We start from the raw sequence: 16,196 nt of genomic DNA on the forward strand, positions 1-16,196 counted from the left end.
AGAAAACACACATGTTTGCTCGAAACAATGCATAAAAGCATTCGCCAGTGCAGATGCAAAGCTTGCACCCATGGCTATACCAATCAATTGCTTAAAGTACATCTGATTGAAAACAAAAACATTGTTTTGCAAAGTAAATAATAATAATTCCTTGACCATTTCTAGATGCTCAAAATAAGAAGCAGAAAATTCTCAAAACAAAAAATCAACACTTTGTAATGCTTTGTGGTGAGCTATTGACATGTACAGAGCTTTGACGTCTAAGGTAACCAACCAACAGTCTTGGTTAAATTTGAGGTGATCTAACATTTCCAAAATGTGCATGGTATCTCTAATAAATGTTGGGGTCCATAATACCTCTGGTAGTAAAAATTCATTAATGTAGATGGATATTGGCTCAAGTACCCCACCGCCTCCACTAACTATCGGTCTCCCCTCAGGTATATCTGAGAAAGCCTTATGGATTTTCAGAAGAAAATATACAGTGGGCATGATGGGCCCGTCAACTGTGAGGAAATTCCTTTCAACATCAGTTAAACAACCTAATTTATGCCATTTCAAAATAAGTGCATTAGCCATTTCATGAATAGAATGTAGAGGATTGTGCGGAATGATTAAGTAACATCCTGCCGAATCTAAGTGATGCATACCCATGGCAATGTAGTCACACCTATTCATTATGACCACATTGCCACCTTTGTCATCCTCTTTAATAATCAAATCTTCGTTACGAGACAAATGATAGATTGCAACTTTTTCAAGTTTATTCAAATTACAATTCACTTTAAATGTGCGTCCAGAAATAGAGTCTTCCAAATGATGAATATCCTTTAACACCGCCTGATAAAATGTATCAATAATATTATCAGGTGGAAGTGTTGATGAAAATTTATATTTCCTGGACAGTTCCTTAATACACTGTCCAGGAAATCTAAATTTTCACCAACATTTGTCTCGTAACAAAGATTTGATTATTAAAGAGGCTGACAAAGGTGGCAATGTGGTCATAATGAATAGGTGTGACTACATTGCCATGGGTATGCATCACTTAGATTTGGCAGGTTGTTACTTAATCATTCCGCACAATCCTCTACATTCTATTCATGAAATGGCTAATGCACTTATTTTGAAATGGCATAAATTAGGTTGTTTAACTGATGTTGAAAGGAATTTCCTCACAGTTGACGGGCCCGTCATGCCCACTGTATATTTTCTTCCGAAAATCCATAAGGCTTTCTCAGATATACCTGAGGGGAGACCGATAGTTAGTGGAGGCGGTGGGGTACTTGAGCCAATATCCATCTACATTAATGAATTTTTACTACCAGAGGTATTGCGGACCCCAACATTTATTAGAGATACCATGCACATTTTGGAAATGTTAGATCATCTCAAATTTAACCAAGACTGTTGGTTGGTTACCTTAGATGTCAAAGCTCTGTACACGTCAATAGCTCACCACAAAGCATTACAAAGTGTTGATTTTTTGTTTCGAGAATTTTCTGCTTCTTATTTTGAGCATCTAGAAATGGTCAAGGAATTATTATTATTTACTTTGCAAAACAATGTTTTTGTTTTCAATCAGATGTACTTTAAGCAATTGATTGGTATAGCCATGGGTGCAAGCTTTGCACCCGCACTGGCGAATGCTTTTATGCATTGTTTCGAGCAAACATGTGTGTTTTCTAAATCCATGTATTCACCTTTTATTTATTTGTGGAAACGTTACATCGATGATGTTATTTTAGTGTGGACTGGTACAAAAGATCTTCTTGTTGAATTTGTATCCTGTTTAAATGATAATGATTGGGGATTACAATTTACCTCAACCTTTAGTCAATCTCACATTGACTTTTTGGACCTTTCCATAGAACTAACCCCTGACGGCCTAGTTACCAAAACCTTTCGCAAATCGACCTCAGTGAATGCCACGTTACATGCAGAATCATGCCATAAAAAACATGTCATTGCCAATATTCCCAAAGGGGAATTCATTCGTGCTAAGAGAAATTGCTCCCAATCAGTGGATTATGATCAAGAATGTGCTCTTATCAAATCCCGGTTTTTGAATAGAGGTTACCATAAGAAGTGTGTCGAACAAGCATCAGCCACAGTACGTCAGGTTAAGAGAGCGGATCTATTGGTGCCGAAACTCGGTCTAAATCATTAAACTCTGAAAATATCAGGTTTATCACAAGATATAACTCTGATAGTCACAAAATACATGCTATTTTATGTAAACATTGGCACTTGTTACATCTCGACAAAGACATCTCAAATTGGTTGGACACTAATGTCAGTGTGACTTACAGCAAAGGTACATCCCTTAAAAATGTATTGAGTCCATCATTTATGAGCCCCTTATCTATACCCAAGACTTGGCTCAATTCCGCCAGAGTCCTTGGTTTTCATAAATGTGGTGTTTGTAATATGTGCAACTTTACATTTGAAACATCCGCAGTCTCTTTTGGGCTACGAGGTAATCATGAAATCAAGTCTTTCATCAATTGCAATTCTAAGTTTGTAGTGTATTGCATTATATGCACCTGTGGCCTGAAATATATAGGGAGCACTATTCGCCCACTTAAAATTAGAATTCGTGAACATCTGGCTTCCATTGGGAGCCAAGATGCCAAATACCCCCTTGCCTATCATTGGCAAAAATCTCATCAAATGGACTGCAAAAATGACATTCGTTTTGTGGGGCTGTGCAAAGTGTCATTGCCCCCACGGGGTGGTAACCTTACACTAAAATTACGACAATTGGAGGCCAAATTAATTTGTAAATATCACACTGTTTCTGAAGGACTTAATTCGGATCATGAGTTTGCCATATTTTTATAATTCATATTTCCTCTGTTGGGGTTGACAAGTGCCTTTAATTATCTTCTTGGGGGGATCCCCTCCTGTAATTATATTCTTGTTCCACGTGTATTATTACTGTGCAATGTGCCTTTATTTGTAATGTTGTTCAGTAGCAGCGCACTCAGGCCCCACACTTTTTTTAGTGCATTGGAATTGTTGGTTTATTTAAATACCACTTCAATTATTAATGACTAGCTGAGGCTTGTTACTTTTAAATTAATTTTGTCTCTAAAATAAATTAAAAAAAAATATATATATATATTTAAATAAATAAATAAATTTAAACAAAAAACTAAAAATAAATTTCCTCGGCAAAACATGAGTAATAATTGTTTGCTAAATTCTCCTTTTTATTTTTTGGCTAATTTGGGCTTATGGACCGGTTTCACTAAGTTAGGCTTTTCTAAAGGTGTGTTTAGTTCACCCAACATGGCGATCCTTTTTGCCCCTTTCTGTTTGTCTTACTTGGAAGGCCATGCATTGTGCTATACTGCATTCCAGTATATTTAGTCCTACCTTTCTTTCGTGCATTGTGCAATGGTAACACGAGTAGACTGAAACAAACGGTCATTGAGGTAGGTCTGTTTATTTTGCTCTCCCCATGTTGTAGTTTTAACTTTTAATTGGCTTTTTTGGTTAACCAGTCAGGAATTGTCCACAGTCCTTTTGAATTACGAGTTAATTGGAGTTAATCTAATGGGTACTTTGGTGGTTTTTTGAATACTAATTTGAGATTTATTTTCTCTTTTTGGTTTCTTTGGCTAAATTAGCTTTCCGCAACTGCGAGGCATTTCGAGGTAGGTTTTTATTGATTTTATTAACAGCATTACGGTTTGTTTTGGTAACTTACGTAATATTTTTCTGCAATTGGCTTTCCAGTAATTACTTAATCTATCTGCGTACAGAACTGTATCTGGCATTGTCCTACTCTAAATGTGGAGTTCTTATTGCGGCAACCTAAGGTACTTATTTTTGGAATACATTACAGTCTTTGATTTAAGACTTAGCTTACTAAGTGGAACTTGATTGCGCTGCTATGGCCAACTTTTGTTTCTAAAAATTATGTTTCTTTTTCTCTTTTTGTTTGTCTGTCAACGGACTGCTACGAATGAAATTGGTTAATTTGTGGTAACTTAATTTCTACTTTTTTACTCTTCCTACATGTGATGTACATGTGTTATATTTTTTGTGGTTGCATCGCGCCCTGGACTGCTTGCTCACAACTTGTGCCTATGTTCTTTATGTAACAATTCTTTGCACAAAACAATCATGTGTATGTTTTATTTTTAACTTTACCCAATTTGTATGGAAATGATGTACTATGCAATTTAAGCCTCTGATGAAAAGCTGTACACAGCTTGAAACACGTGTCAGGCTTCTCTTCGCACAAACAATAAAGGCTTCTCTTTGCACAAACAACCAATTATAATTTCTTGGCGCAGTGAGACTGGGAACATCTTTGTTTTTCTTTGACTTGATGATAGGCCGCCGTTAGATCCAATGATGAAAATATTTTTGCGCCATTCATGGATGATAAGGTTTCCAAGATGTTGGGAAGAGGGTGGCAGTTCGGTTTTAAGCACTTATTGAGTGCACGGAGGTCTACACATAACCTCAATTTTCCATTGGGTTTGGTAACAACCACAAGAGGTGAAACCCATCTTGATGACACAATTCTTTCTATAATGCCATTTTCTTTCAACTTCTTTAATTCATTTTTTTACTTCTTCTTGCAGAGCCAATGGGATTGTCCTTACTTTTTGAACAATTTGTTCAGCATTTGGCACAAGACTCATCTTGTTAACAAATCCATTCAGGCAACCCGGTTTATCATTGAATATTTGATTCTGTAATTGGTCTTTGTCAACTTGTAGCATGCACTCTTCCTCATTAGGGTTACGTTTGGTTTTTAATGTTTTACTGTAACCAGCTAAGAAAAGGCATTGGCCCCCTTTCTGTGTCATAAACTTTCCCTGCGCCCATTCTTCCTTAAAATTCTAACAAGGCCTCGAACCATCCTGTATAGAAGTGGTTATAGCCCTCCACCCCTCAAACTGATGTAGTGGAGATAGACCCCCTCTACCTCAAATCAAATGACGATAAACTATTAGGGTGATTAGTGATTCTAAATATTGTAGAAAGCAGAACTGTAGTGCCTTACAGAGAAGCGCTTTAAAGGACGATCCATGTTTATGAGGTCAGAATGTCTTCAATGATAGAAGGGTTGTTAAGTAGTACATGCTAAGTATATTTTACTAAAAAACTAGACTATAATCATACCAGGTATCAAAATATGATCAGAAATACAGTGATCTACCATTTTGTGATAGGTCAGCCATTGTCAGGCGATTCCTAAAATGGTGGATTTCCGTGTGTCATGATGACACCAGTGGAGATCTTTTTTATAAAAAGTTCATCCAGGGGACCATGGTGGGGGAATGAGTGAGTAAAAACATGTTTAAACTTGTTCTGAGTGGCAGATAGGCCAACGAATCACAAGTAGGAAGAGGGATTGTACATTGATCATGCCATATCATGCTATATAAGTCAACAAATCACAGACAGGAAAGGGGCTGTACTTATTATCAGGCCATTACCTCACCTTCCTAAAGTGTATAAAAGGGAGGGCGAGCCTAGTGATTTTAGCAGAGTTCCTGAGATGTCCTTGCGGTATGATGTGTCCTACCTGGAAGAAAATAAAAGAACTTGTATTTTGGAAAAAACTGCTTCAGTTTTATGATGTGCCTCAGAGTTTCTTTCTACATCCAAGAGTACTGGGGCCCAGAGAAAGATGGGGGGACCATCTTTACATTTGGCAAGCCAGGAGACTTAGGATATTTCATGCTATGAGGGTCCGGGAGAGGGGATGGTGAGGGCAAACTGCAGATGCTCACACCTCATTAAAGGAAGGTATCTCCCAGACCTAGTAGCATGAGTGGGCACCTTGGCGCTTGGGGAGTAAAGGGAAATACTTTTGCCAGTTCTCCAAGAAAAATGATTTCAAAGTCCCTTTTTGGAAATCTTCCCAAAAAAATTCAAATGGGGGTCTTCAAGAAAAATGTATTCATTCATTATTTTTCCATTTTCAGGAGACACATTTTAGAAAAAAAATTGAAAGTTTTTAGTCGAAAAAAAACCTTTAAAGTAATTCTTTTAGGTTACTTTTTTGAAAAATATTTTTGAGTTAATGTTTGAACAGCTTTTAGAAACAATTTTGATCACTTGTGGGGGACGCCCCTTAGGATCTTTTTTGGGGAAAAATCAATGTTTTTTAGTATCGTAAGATGTAACAGGAAGGTGGGGTAAACGTAGCTTGAGAATAGGAGTATTGTATATATTGAGCAATTGACTTGAGAGAGGCCAAGCAATTGAATTATTGAGAACTTGACTTGAGTGTGGCCAAGCAAGTAAGAGGTATCGTGAGGGAGGCCACGATAATAGAATACACCCTGGCCTGCATTTTCAAGAATGTACCAGAAGAAATCTTAAACCTAAAGTCCCATAGTGGTAGCACACCGACGGTCTGGTTAAAGACAGACTTAAAGAGGTTGATTTGAACTCCCTATGGGTTATTTTAGAGGGCAAGACAGGTCTCAGAGAAGACTGTAGAGAACAATATATGTGGCTGCCGAGTGTGTTTGTCTGTTTTGTTTTATGTAATTGTGTGTTGTGCACTGTATTTATGTATATACATTGAAGAAATGTGAGAATACATTTTTATTAAGTTTAAGATGAGGATGCATTTTTGAGTTTAAAGGAAAATTGGCACCAAGCCAGAAAACTTAAATGTTCAATTATGGAGAAAAAAATTATATAAATATGTGCTATGGATCAAAGTTCACAGAGGTGCGTTTTTTGAAAATATAGCAAATGAAATATTTAATGAGAGAAAGTAGAAAAAGTTGGAGAAAAAAATTGTTAACTTTCAACCTTCATAAAAACCAAAATCCATTAACTACTGAGTTAATTCTTGTATTTGCCAAAACTAGACAGGTCAATTTACCTAATGAACCCCATACGGCAAAAAACCGCATCGATCTTGATAGAAACTAGCAGACGATAAGAACCGACAAAATGTGAGAAATTGTCATGTCCCCTGTCATGAAGCCCCGTTCTTACAAACTCGGGTCCCCCTCAGGTACCCACCGATTCCCCTCTAGATCCCAATTACATTCACATACCCGACGGCAGCAGTTGGGTGACCAGACCCGGCACACCCGGAAGAGGAGAGGCTTGAATGGCAACCCGGGATCCTTGAGACCCTTCCTCCACTGGCAATTACCATTGTACCGTGGACATCGGCATTACTTGGGTGTGCGTAGGTCCCCGCGTCACGTGGTCAGGAAGTAGCAGCACAGAACACGTGACACGGAGCACGCGCCACGTGACTCAAGGCATGTGACTAATCCTTGCAGTCAAAAGGATCGGGTAAACGCGCAAACAACGCTTCACAGCTGCTTCTTGCGAGTACTATTTGGCGTTTCGTTATTTTTGGATTTCTACAGCTACTTTCATCACGGACAGTTTGTACGGACTTCTTTGCCTCTCCTTGGAATTGCTGCACTGTTTTGTCTTTTCTGGAACTTCCGACCCTTGGCTCCGTTACCTGGTTATTGATTTGGATTCCCCTGAAACTGACGTTACCTACTGGCTCCTGACCTCGGATTGCTTATCAGACTGCTTACGGATCTACCTGTTTTTGCACTCTGACCATTGTTCCTCTCTGCTGGCTCAGGTGTTTACACTCCATCCAGAGTGCTACTCAAGTTCTTACCTGTCTTCTGCTGCCACCGGTTATCTGCAGACCCCTGCCCCATATATCCCACCCAGGGCATCCATCCACCTTCATTAGGTAGCCTTCTTGTGTTCCTTCTCTGCTGCTCTGATTGGTACTGCCTTGCCATTGTCTGATATAATCATCGCTTGCCTTGTAGTGGTCGGGGGGTCCTTCTGGCGTTCCCGGTTCCAGTCTGACGGCACTCTATACCTGTGGCCTCAAGGACTGCACGGGCAGTTATCTTGCTATCTTCCCGTGTAGTACTTGGGGACGGAGGTTCTATAATCTGCACGACCATCAAGTCAGAACAGAAATGGGGGTTTAATTTAGGTTGTGTAACTCACAGTAGAGCAATTGTGCTAGTGCATTCCTTTCATTAAAGAATAGGAGTTGAGATATGCACAGGGCTTAAGAAGGAGCTCCTGAGCAGGAAAAATATTTATTTAGGAACTGCGTAGCTTGACAGTTGACTAAGATAAGACCCGCATTAAACGACCTGCGCAGTTAAGATAAGCTATGTTCACAGTGAACAGTCCTTTGAATGGAATGTAGTCTAGATTGTGTTTGTGGCAAACATGACAGTAGATAAATGATGCAGAAACAGGAAGGTTTTCATTTAGAGATGAAGCAAGTTAACTCGTCAAGTGATTGAAAAAACAGATGTTTTCAAATTGAAGAACTGGAGAGTTTAGTTTGCTTTGTATTGTTGGAGTACTTTTTTTTAGAAAGTATGTGGGCTGTGTCCCAAACATGAGAAGAGTTTTTTGATTATGCTGAAAGCGAGCTGACAATGGATACTTTTTGATAAATGCATTATGAGCAATATTTATAGGCTATTTGGTGTTATGCATTGCAGGTGATCAGAGAAGGAGGCATGTTATTCTTTTAAATGACATGGGTTTTTTATGTGCGCCATAACTACGGGGTTGAGAATAGAGATGGCAGCATGCATGCAAGTTTAAAAAATGCACCAAATAAATTTGCACCATAGACAGATGTCAAGAAAGGAAGAGACGTTCCCTTCCCAGTGATATATAAATATATATTATGTCTGAGAATTTCGAAGACATTTGGAAAAAGAAAATCTGAGAAAAGATGCCCAGGAGCACACAATTGGAGAGAGGTGTAGCTGAGATTCAAAATTGTGTTTCTATGTGCAAAATACAGCAAAAAGCAGGCCAATGTGCTAATAGGTGGTACTTGGACCAAGCACAGTACATAAGTTATGGAAATTACAGTAATATATGGGAAGAAACATTATTTGACAAACGTTTTTGAGCTAAACATGACAAAGTTGGAAAACAATTGAAATACAGTTAAAAAGAAGCATGAAGGCAGCTAGCAAGCTGTACCAACATATACAGGCATCCATGAAGATGCACTGACATGAGAAAGGACACACAAACACACATACGCACACATGCAGACACATATACAAAGGTATGGAAGTATAATTGATCTGTGCACCATAGACAAATGCATTCAAGGATGCGCATGCGCATTTACAAGCACACACTAACGAGTCCAAAGAATGGTTTTATTTTTCAGTTAAATTGGTAGTTGACATAGACAACAGGTGGTCCCTTTTTGAAAACCTAGGAAGGGCAGAGATTTGCGTATTTATATTTCGAAATATTGAGATTCTTGCAGTATGCACACAAGAATGAAGAACAGTAATTATATTTTACTGCGGATATAACCAAAAAGGTTGTTTTGAAATAGATGAGACAGCAGGTTGGGAAAACGGGGAGTAGTGGTGGACTCACAGGACAGGAATGTAGCACTGGGCGTCCTTGAGGAAAGGTTTGCCAAAGTTAAAATTGGCTCATGATAAAGAGAGTTAGGAATGCGGTGTTCGAACATTGCGGGCAAAATAATTAAGCAGACTTTTGTACACAACAGCCTACGAAGGTCAAAGCTGATTGAACAGAGAAAATATTTAGGAGTAAAGGGGAAAGTTACAAATCATAAACAAGTGAGTACATCGCTGGCAGGCTTTGGAATCAACAGCTTGCACCCATGCAGAGACGACAGAGCGCACAGTGCATACAGGCATAGACCCTTGCCTGTGGACGGTTTGATTTTAAAATAAAGACTACAATGATAAGAGCAACATTAGTTGGCGACAGGATATGTCAGACTAGGACAGAGCAACCTTCCGTGGAGAAGAAGAAGGTGACAATATGGCCTTCAAGGGTATTATTCGATGGATAAGGAAGTAAGATGGTGTGGTCTAAGCCTACCCATATCTCGGACGTCAGAATCAATGACGTGGTTAGACCAACCTGAAGGACAACCTCATGGCGGGAGTGGGGAGTTGCCACCTTATGTGAGCAAATTAAGGTCACTGCCAGGTAAAAGTCAGGGCAGAACTATTGTTCCTACCTTGAAAAAACAGACGATGGGAGAAAAGAATGAGTTTGGGGTTTCACAGTTTCCCTTGCTAAAGAAAAGAGGGGGGGCAGACCATGGTACCTTGACCCCAGATGGGCAAATATCATAGTACCATAGTACCTTGACCCCAGATGGCCAAGGATAATTTAAGGTGCAAACTCCCGAGTTTTGACTTCTGGTGCTGGGAAATGGATACATGAATTAGAAAAGATGACAGGAGGAAATACATTGCCTATAGATGACATTTAGGAACTCCTGATTATCATCCTTGGAGAGAGAGCTGATGAAATTTGGTTAAAGACAGGATATTTGAGTATTACTGCATTAAGTACTGCTCATAACGGAGCACTGTTTAAACAATTGCAGGGTGGCAGACTGGAAAGCGCTTAGAGTGCTGTATCAGGACATGTCAGATGGGAGAGCTATCAAAATACAAAAAGCTGTCAGAAACCATGCAGAAACGGCTTAAGAAAGTAGTAGGCCTAGAAGCAGAGTCATGATCAGAGATACAGCTGGCCATCACATATTATTGCAGACTACTGCAAGAGAGAAATTGAGAGAAAAATGATGCTAGGAAAGTGAAGAAGTGAGATTAAAAGCAGAAAGAATTGTCAAAATACGCCATAGAGGAGGCGAGGTTGACTAGGGGGGAAGGGTCATGCTCCCAGCAAATTACAAGTAAATAGCCAAAGGCAGTATTGATCAAGGCAATAATGGATTTGCTCCATGAGGAAGGGGAGGATTTCGAGGAAGAGGCTTTCAGAAAAATCAAGGGAATTGGCAAAATAATTGGGGAAATTCTCAGAGTAACCCAGGTGGGTTTCAAAGCATGCAGAAGAATAGTCAAAGCATACAGGAGGGGCAAGTTAGGAGACCTCCTGTATATTGGACATGAGGTATGTCAGAACACTTTGCATGCATGTGTAGAAGCCTAAGATTTGTGCACAAATGGGCAATTTTCAAGAAGGGGGAGAGCACTCCCCATAGAATGTAGCTCACAAGTAAAGGAAGGGTTTCGCCCAGGATCAGACATTGTATTAGGCATTAGAGCTGGGAGTACATCATGTACAGCAGCTTAGGAAAGGTGCAAAACAGATTTACTGCAGAGGGCAAGTAAGTGAGCCCACATGCAGGCTCACCAATGTGCAAACACGAAATAAACAATGACACGTAGGAGTGAAAGTGATGGGTTTAACAGGGAGAAATCATTTTAAAAAACAGAGGAATGCATGCATTCACAGTGGGACTGCCTCACAAAAGTGGCCTGATGCGTTCAGAATTGTTCGTGTCACTAGGTTTTAAATGTGCCGAGAATTAATATGGCAAAGGGAGAACAACGTTTGTTCTAGTGGTAGATATTGGTACTATGTCCATGCAGCAAAGACAGAAAGGTGGTGAATGAATACTAGAAGGTTGAGGATGTTTTTTGAAGGCTATAAATGTAGTTTTTGTTTAGTGAGAAATTAGTGGTCTCTGGAGGAGAGTGTGTTATGACAAATTGTTGGTATATTTGTAATAGGCACCTGCCAGTGTTTGAGGAAAGAAGTGGACAATACAAGCCTAAGCATGATGATGTTGTTTAGGTGATCAAAGAAAAGTATTTTATGTTTTGTTCAGAGAAATGCACCATTTGAATATCGGTATATCCATAAGGGCATGTACAAGGCAAAGGCCAATGAGACAGTTCTGGTAGGAAACAAAAGTTTTTATTGTTGTGGCAAAAGCGCGATATTATAGAAAATTGTGTGACCTAGTGGAAAAGTGGCGAGAGTATATGATGAATTTAGTCTCAGACCACAGATATTTATGAACAAAGAGAGGGGACAGATGACCTCCATGAAATTAGAGACAGCCATAGAGTAAGGAAACATGGCAAATGATCAAGGAGTGAATAATCAAAATGGAGGACAGTAATAGTTCTCATAAAAAGGTTTAGGTTGAGTAATGTCACGAATGGTGATACATCTAAATAGGGCTTAATGAAGTATGAAGTGGTGTTTTCTTCAGGGACATCACACATTAAAAAGAAAGGAAAGGAAACATTTCAGTATATATGGTGATACTGTAGCAACATCCAGTTTAAATAAACGAAAATTGGAGAGAGTGTCAAAAATTTTAGGTAGATTTTGGGCCTTTTTTTGCACAAGTCCAGAAAAATGAATTAGGGGAAGATGAAAAGAAATAACTTATCCTAAATAGTATAGATGTTAGGAGCTCAGTTTAAAAAAATTGACATCACTTGGATGAAACAAAAATAAATAAATATATGCATTTAAAAAAATGAATGAGAGAAAAACGAATGAAAAAATGATTGGATGAATGAATGAATTGATAGGGAACTGAACCCAGCATAAAATAAGCAAAAATCCTAAATTAAAAAAAAAACAGCATCAATGAGGGTTACAGGCCAACACTGAAAAAATTGCACAGCGCAATAAAAAAAACATTAGGGAGTAATGGAGAACTAGAAAAGGGGTATGGTTGACCAAAATTGTGTTAGCCAGACAAGGAATATTGTATACAGAGCCAATTCAAGAAGAAAATACAAGGGTAAGTAAATTAAAACATTTTGAGTGTCTCTAACGATGTTGGTTTATGTTACAGATGAAAATAATGGACCTTGCATGAACATAGGAGGAATGTCTGCATGGCCTTAAGTAGGGAGAAAAGAAAAAAGAGGTAAGTACTGGTTCACACCACAGGGTGTGGACACACAGTTGATCATTACTAAAAGTAAGAGGACCCAGGTGAGTAACAGAAAAAGAGGCAGATAAGAGACACTGGGTCTCATTACGAGTGAGGCGGAACGGGTTAACAGGCTCCGCTAAAGGAGGCGGATCTGTTAAACCCGTTCCGCCTCATTAAAAGCTCCCCTCGCAGGACCCGGTAAGTAACGCCTGGTCAAACCAGGCGTCCTTACCGGGTCCCGCGAGGGGAAGAGGGAGCAAACAATGGGCCGCTAGTAATCAGCCCGTTGTTTGCACCCTCTCCCATTCCCATTGAGCCCTCCTTAAAAAAAATAAATAGCACTTACCGAGATTCAGCTGCTTCTTTCCTGCTCTGGTCTCCGGTCCCCGTCCTCTGCGTACAGCACTAATGAAGGGAAAGCCACCCAGCGGTAGCTTTTGTTTACTACAGCTGGCTGGCTTTTCCTTCATTAGTGCCGCAAAAGCAAAAGCCAGCACAGGAGGGCATCCATTTCACAAAATGGATGCGCCCATGTGCTTGCTTTTGCGAATTTTGAGCTTGAATAGCTCAAAATTTAACATAGGAAGTTTTAAAAAAGAGAATGCTAGTATTATTTTTTTATGTTGCCTATCTATTTTTAAATAAAATGTTTTACTAGACCATGCCTTTAAGGACACCGTGAGTGTTCTTAGCTCAATTTTTGCTTGTTTGCGAACAAAACGGACACATACTCCGTCCTCAGAACACCCCACCATTTAGTTTATTTACAAAATTTCAGAACAGCCGTGTTGTCCGCAGACAAATCGAACACAACAAAAGCGTCTAGCACATAAAAAAAACAGAACATTGAACCTATCCCATACTCCCCCACCCTCCAAAAACACTCTTACACACCAACACACTCCACTAAATACAATTTTTAATCCAAGTTTCACCGCGCAGTCCGCAGTCGTCCGTGAATGCAAGATGGTGGGCGCCACAGAAAATCTGACGCGCTTCACGCACCACGCGTCCAACCAGCGAACACGTCGCATGTCCGCGGACATCACGCAAGCCGCTCGGCCAATCAGCGCACTGTCTGCGGAGCGAACCGGGAAGTCCGTCAGCGGAGCGAACGGAGATATCACTAATTTTTTTGCCTTACATTTTGGTCATTTTAAAAAAAACTGGACGGATTTACACCAAATGTGCAAAAGCACACTTTCGGGACCAAGCCCCTGCTCCTGCCGCAAATTTGGTGTAAATACGTCCTGCGGTTTGGGCTGTAGGCGTGCGCAAAGTTTTTTCCCATTATGTCTATGGGAAAAAACAAAAGTTTTGGGACCCCCCTATAACTTTGCCCCCCCCTGGACCAAACCTCTCCAAACTTTGCAAAAAATTCAGAGTGGGCCATATACTTTTTTCGCAAAGTTTGGTGAGGATTCGTCCAGAGGGAGCGAAGTTATAAGCCACCCAAAAAGTGCTCTTCCTATGGAAACACCAACTTAACCATAACTACATGGACGCTAACGCGTCCATGTAATATATATATAGAAACATGTTTAGAGTAGGCAAACAATGTAGTTTTATGATATAATATGAAGGCACATAGTAAGAATTGGTGCCATAGTCTATAAAAACAGGGGTAGTGGGGTAAAGAGGAGATAATGTGCAGCAAAACATTTTTGTTTGTCTCAACAGGATAAAGACAAAGCACAGAAGAAAAAGACCATGGTCCGATGCGATTGAGAGAAAGATGGCGAAGCAAAGTCATATGAAGCATTTACAGCATTAGCAGGAAGTACATAAGGCTAAGCGGCAAGCATTTACAGCTGAGCGGGAAGTATTTACAGCAAAGCCGAGAAAAAAAAATAATATATCAGCCCTAGCATCATACCGGGTTAATGAGAAATATGATAATTCTGTGCACCAACGAGTTAGGGAAAGGCTGTGAGTTAAATGGGTTGCAAAAAGATAGAAGTAAATCTAGACAACATTTTTTATTAGCAGCAAGGAGACAGAATCTAGGTTAGAAAGTAACTTGACCTCCTTGCCAGTACCCAAATGACTTTTGTCTCTTTTTCGATTCTCAACAGAGAACAGGGATCCCTGATAAAAGATGTCCTCGTCTGCTACGGGTGTGCCTAGGAGATGGAGAAGACGACAACAGACCTTTTTAATTATTGTAACAAGGTATTGTTTTAATGTTTTGAGTACCTCTACATTTGAGAATGTCGATCTAGAGGGAAGGTGAAAAAGTCCCCTGAAGGGACAAATAATATGTATCTGAATATGTTTATTGTAAACAAATCAGGTTCCAGCAGGCTGACCATACAGAATAATTGTAAATATAGAATAATTGTGAAGACGCAAGAGAATTAGTAGCTTTGATACACAAAGAACAAACATGTCTGACGTAGCTTTGTCTAGGATGCAGGGACGTCCAAAAATCTTTTAAATAAAGTTTGTCTAGGAGGAAGGGATATCCAAAAATTATTAAATTAAGTTTTTCTAGGAGGCAGGGATATACAAAAGATAAATAAAGTTTGTTTAGAAGGCAGGTGAAGTTTGACAGAACATACAAAAAGGGTTTTAAGGGGTTGGGTTGAGAAAAAATGTCTTGATAATAGAGACATATATATTTGTCAAAGGAAACTCTGTCAGATTTGTATTACAGATGGACAACAAGTGACCTGTATGCCTCAGGAAATTAAAAGCGTTGAATCATGTGAGGAGAGAGAAGTCACTGAGGAACCTAAATTAGATGCCCAATTTCAAATCACATGCATTCAAAGTTGTTTTCTGCAAACGACTCCCCCATCCTCGTGTTCCCTTGCTAAAATGCCCCCTCTTGTGGACTATTCAACAAAAATTTGAACTATGAATATGAGTGCTCTATGGAAAAAAGAGACTCTGAAAAGCGAAAGGATTGGCCTTTGGATTAAAGGACTTGCTGCGAGGCAGCCAAAAAAAAAAAGGAGGACAAAATCAACAGGACATAGACGGTCCGTGGATGTTAAACCGAGATGAGTCGGGTGGAAGATGTACCAGTGAAAAGAAAAGGAAAAAAAAGGAACTTTAAAAAAATCGAAACATTTAAATTTGAAGATCGGCATGGGGCAGAGAATGGGAGCAAGGAAAAGAAAATGTCGTGGGGTGGGAGTTGCGGAAAGGATGTGGAACATGAGCCACGATATGGACTAAATGTGTGCAGACAATGGGCTAATGGGTTACCTCAAAGCTTGACTAAACTTTTGAGTCTCATAGTGGCTGTAAAATGATCTGAGGCATATAGCTAGTTTAAAGTAAACTGGGGAATGGAGGTAGGGTGCAAATAAAAGTAGTTTTTAGGGACACATACATATTTAGACTAGGAGAGTATAATGTGTTACTACTGACGTTGTAGAAATGTGTTAGGATACCTCTCAGATTGAAGTAAATTGCCTATAGAAAAGGGTGATTAGGTCAGAAATGTGTAGGTACATTGAAAATT

Source organism: Ambystoma mexicanum, chromosome 7p (genome assembly GCF_040938575.1).
Source record: "Ambystoma mexicanum isolate Mex_15411 chromosome 7p, UKY_AmexF1_1, whole genome shotgun sequence".
NCBI lineage: Eukaryota > Metazoa > Chordata > Amphibia > Caudata > Ambystomatidae > Ambystoma > Ambystoma mexicanum.